This window comes from Macrobrachium rosenbergii, chromosome 50 (genome assembly GCF_040412425.1).
Source record: "Macrobrachium rosenbergii isolate ZJJX-2024 chromosome 50, ASM4041242v1, whole genome shotgun sequence".
In the NCBI taxonomy this organism is placed as follows: Eukaryota; Metazoa; Arthropoda; class Malacostraca; order Decapoda; family Palaemonidae; genus Macrobrachium; species Macrobrachium rosenbergii.
The window spans coordinates 16,512,501-16,517,500 of NC_089790.1; the positions used below are offsets into that span (position 1 = coordinate 16,512,501).

A 5,000-nucleotide genomic window follows, 5' to 3' on the forward strand; every position below is an offset into this window, starting at 1 on the left:
AAAAGAAAGTTACAACCATAATATGAATATCAGTCAAGGGATGTATAAACTTGATCCTTTAATATCAAAAGAAATTTGTAAATTGTTTAAACTTTAAGGTAGGCAGTAGAGATATATGAAAATAGGATTATCATATTTGTAAACACAGTACGAGGGTAGTAATGTTAATGAGTTTCAAACTGCCTCCATGACACCTGTCAGGTGTGGATCTGAGGTGGGGTATGGTCTGTTTATCAGCAATGTCCCCTGAGAGTCTATTGTGATTTTTAGCCAAATGAGTTTTAAAGGACACCCTACCTCGACACCGGCCTGAATAGGATATGGAGCCTCTAACGGTTGTGTATGTTCTGTCAGTACTGTTCTTGTAGTATATATATTGTGACTTCTCACACTCTGTATCAACTCACCTGTTTCTTATTTTTCACCTGTAATGTGTGATATATATATATATATATATATATATATATATATATATATATATATATAACAGCACAAATGTGTGCAAATTAGGCCTACGTGCATGCTCTGATAGGTCAAATTACTCTAAATGATCACCAAAAGTAAGTTGGGTCAACAGAGTTTGATCATGTACCAGGAAGAGATAGGCTACTAGTATATCTGCAGGCTAATCTTCTTGAGCTCATGCAGACAACGGGCAGAAGGGGCGCTGCAAACTCACACCTTGTGTAAACAGAACATTATGCAAACTTTTAGTCTTGTAATGGGAATCATATTGTGCATATATATATATATATATATATATATATATATATATATATATAGAGAGAGAGAGAGAGAGAGAGAGAGAGAGAGAGAGAGAGAGAGAGAGAGAGAGAGAGAGAGAGAGAGAGAGAGAGAGAGAGAGATGTAGATATATATATAGATATAGATATAGATATATATATATATATATATATATATATATATATATATATATATATATATATATATATATATATATATATATATATATATATATATATTTATATTATATATTTATTTATATATATATATATAGAGAGAGCGGGGGGAGGCGTGGGGGCTATGACATACCTATAAAGACCCATAAATGTAGTGGATCTGGAAACATATCAACATAAATTTTCAATAAAATAGAATACTGAAGAAAGTTCTCACAATCCCATGAACAATGTAGACACCATAAACCCAAAACCTTAGACGGTTTATAAACATGATAAATGTATGAAATATGGACAGAATATCGCAAATGGAAAAGACATCAATCTCAAGCAAAATCCTAGAGTGCTTTATATGTGTAAATACATACTCCACTGCACCAAATAGCGAATAAATCAACAGAAATGAACACACTTTCGAAAAACTACACACCCTTGCTTTTTCTGTCTATATCTCATGCACACTATATATATATATATATATATATATATATATATATATATATATATATATATATATATATATATATATATATATATATATATATATATGTATGAGAGAGAGAGAGAGAGAGAGAGAGAGAGAGAGAGAGAGAGAGAGAGAGAGAGAGAGAGAGAGAGAGAGAACCCCGCTCCCTTTCAAAAGAACAGTGGACCAAAAGTGACCGATACTCCAACAGCATAGAGAAAACGGTGGAAAATAATAAAAAATCCCCATTTAAAACTTAAATGATATAAAGACCTATCACCAACACTCCCTCCCCTCCGGCTATATATAATTTTTTTTTTTTTTAGCATTTGAGCTTAATGCAAGGGATCAATTTATAGCCATAGGGCAGACATGGCATCTTTCTTTCTGAGTAGCGAGCATAAATTGTGTGCGAGTGTGTTATTTATTTCTCTCTCTCTCTCTCTCTCTCTCTCTCTCTCTGAATACACACACACACACACACACACACATATATACACATATATATATATACATATATATATATATATATATATATATATATATATATATATATGTATGTGTGTGTGTGTGTGTGTGTGTGTGTGTGTGTGTGTGTGTGTGTAAAGATTACAAAATATCAGTTATACAGCAATAACATAAACTAATCTTATGGTATCTAAGTTAATGAGAATCTTGAAACAACTCTGAGAGAGAGAGAGAGAGAGAGAGAGAGAGAGAGAGAGAGAGAGAGAGAGAGAGAGAGAGAGGTGGGGAAATCACGGTAAATGGAAAGAAAAAAGAGGATATGAGAATGTAAACTGATGGAATAAGAAAAGGTAGAAATTCAGAGAGAGAGAGAGAGAGAGAGAGAGTAAATGGAAAAGAGAGAGATTTGAGAATGCAAACTGTAAATGGAAAAAGGATTTGAAAAAACTGCTGGAATAACATATTAACATGGAAACTGAGAGAGAGAGAGAGAGAGAGAGAGAGAGAGAGAGAGAGAGAGAGAGAGAGAGAGAGAGAGAGAGAGAGAGACTTCAACGCAAAATCTTGTCAAAGCCAACATGTTGTATAGGAGAATTAATTTCAGACGGCTAAAATGAAAAAAAAATATATAAACCGATAATTTACAAAGGAATTAAAAGCAATTGTTTTTAGAGAAACGAATATTCATGATTGCCTTTGGAGAATTCCTCTCCATCCAGGTGTGCTTAATTAATATTTCTAAATACAAAAAATCATCCTGAGCAAAATGTTCTCCATAACTTATGAGGAAGGTCGGAATGAAAAATACAGTCGAATGCTATTTCTTTCAAACACAGGAACAGTTTGCATATGGACCCTATGCAAACAAACGAGGTAAATAAAATTTAATTAGCGTAACTGATCAGCCAATATGTTTGTAGTTTTACATGATTAAATAAAAAAAAACATAATTTACGCCCAGATTTTCTACAAAGTGAGATACTTTTAAAAGCCCATATTTCTTTACTGAAATTTTCGTTCACGTTTTTGCTTTGTAGCTCTACGTGATTAAATAAATAAAACCTGATTTATGCCTTGATTTTTGTACAGTTGATATACTTTTAGGATCCCACAATTTTTATTTCACTTTTCGTTCATGTTCAGTCAAAACTCGCATGTTCAACTTAATGTGAATTATTTTTAAATACGAAAAAAACTATTTCCAAAATTCGCCGGATCGGCTTGATGTGAGTTATTTGTTACTTACGAGAAAAAGTAACTGAGGATTTTCTTATTCTAACTGTCTCAGACAGTTAAATTCCGATGACAACTATAAAATCATATTAGTGTCAAAATGTAAAGTGAAATCTGTATCATCTGTCTATAGCAATTTCATCAGTAGAAAAATTGCCAATCAACCACATTCATTACTAAGAAAAAAGTGTATTGAGCGACAAAAATCACAATCAAGCTAATCACGGAGAGAGAGAGAGAGAGAGAGAGAGAGAGAGAGAGAGAGAGAGAGAGATTGTGATTGAGACAAATCTTTCATTAAAAATTTAGATTGTCATTGTTCGTAAATCTTTCATTAAATAATACGATATGTGGTTGTCATTGTTCATATTTCTATACACATGCGGTATATATATATATATATATATATATATATATATATATATATATATATATATATATATATATATATTTATATATAGAAAGAGACCTATAAAATAAGTTTCAAAGAATCTTAGATCTTAGCCTTATTTTACATTTTAACACCCAGAATCATTGATAATCTCCTAAAAAACAGTAAATAGTTCTAAAAAAATGTTGTTTTAAAAGCTAGAAAACTTTTAAACAACAAAAAGAAGACTGAGTCAAATAACCACAATTTTCCCGATTTAAAAAACATATTACAGAAATCATATTGTAAAACACACCGACATACCTTAACTCGACAATACTACAACAATGACAAAATCAACGTAATCAATAAACAAAAAATGTTTGGTAATGCCGCATTACCAAACCTAAGAAATAAATTACAGCTGAAAAGATTCAAACCTGTCCTGAGCGCATGTTCAGTCCTTACCTGGGGCGATTATGAAGCCTATTATCAAGAAAGCCGGTGTAAACATTGTGATGTCTTGTCCTCCCTTATTTTGACAGTGGTGTACCCCTATTAGAAGGATGGTTTTTGTATTCTTTGATAATTCTTTATTATTTTTTTTTTATTAAATGGAATATTCTTAACCTTTACATCAAGTTTCCCCAGGTTTCTTGAATGTAGGAATGGCTATTCGGTAACTGGACCCTTTTTTTAGAATATTTTTTTATTTCACTTCTCTAGTTTCCTTAAGTATTAACATTGTTACTGACATGGAATACATCTGAAAGTCTAAAAATTGTTCTATTTACATGTCAACGTAGAAGTCAGTTATCTTCTTTGATATTAAATTAGAAGTTCGATTTACAGTAATAATGTTTTTTCATAGTTCGTTACTGGTATTATTTTCTTCAGAATAGTTTCGACATACTTTGTTAAAAGTTCACGACAGCAGTTTTCCATCGAAAGAGTCATTCATCCTTTAATAAACTCCAACTGCACTTTGCAAGAACACTCAGGACGATTTAATTCCACGCCAAAAAAAAAAAACTATAAAAAAAAATCCCAAACCGAAGTTCCAAGGGAGCGGGGTCGCTTACCGGCCCTCCCCCGGGCTCAACTTCCGAAAAACACGAAACACACACGAAAGCACGAGTCATGGAACGGGAGCGAAGTGAGAGCACAACCTCTTCTCACGACGGCTCCGACAACACTGAACTCTCAGTCTCTTCTCTCTCTCTCGACCAGACCAGAAGACTCAGGCCACCACGGGACAAGGAATGAAGTCGTCCTCTCCCAAACCTTTACGCATTCATTTGGATGGCGGGGGGTCGGGGGTGGTTGTTGCTATAGTTTGGTTGGCCCGGGGCACAACAAATTCGGATCGCTTTACGTAGGGAGGTGGGAGGTTTTATACGCGATGGATGTGGGGAGGAATTTAATTCGTTGTGCTTATGAGTACCATGTTAAGGAAGTTACTAAGGAGATTTCAAACAGATAGAAAATTGCACAGGTTAAATTACATATACGGTATATATATATATGTGTATATATATATATA

General features: G+C 33.2%; 1 protein-coding gene across 7 annotated transcripts in view; it reads right to left on the reverse strand.

Moving 5' to 3' along the window:
* Positions 1-5,000, reverse strand: part of LOC136832667 (cell adhesion molecule Dscam2-like) — a 787,908-nt gene that overhangs the window by 763,449 nt on the left and 19,459 nt on the right. For 5 of the 7 annotated variants that reach the window (XM_067093968.1, XM_067093966.1, XM_067093967.1 and 2 more), the window contains exon 1: positions 3,926-4,060. The exons of the other annotated variants lie outside the window; for them this stretch is intronic. The gene's annotated coding sequence lies outside the window, so the exon portion shown is untranslated. Of the gene's footprint in view, positions 1-3,925; positions 4,061-5,000 lie in introns of those variants that run through there. 7 annotated transcript variants of the gene reach the window in all.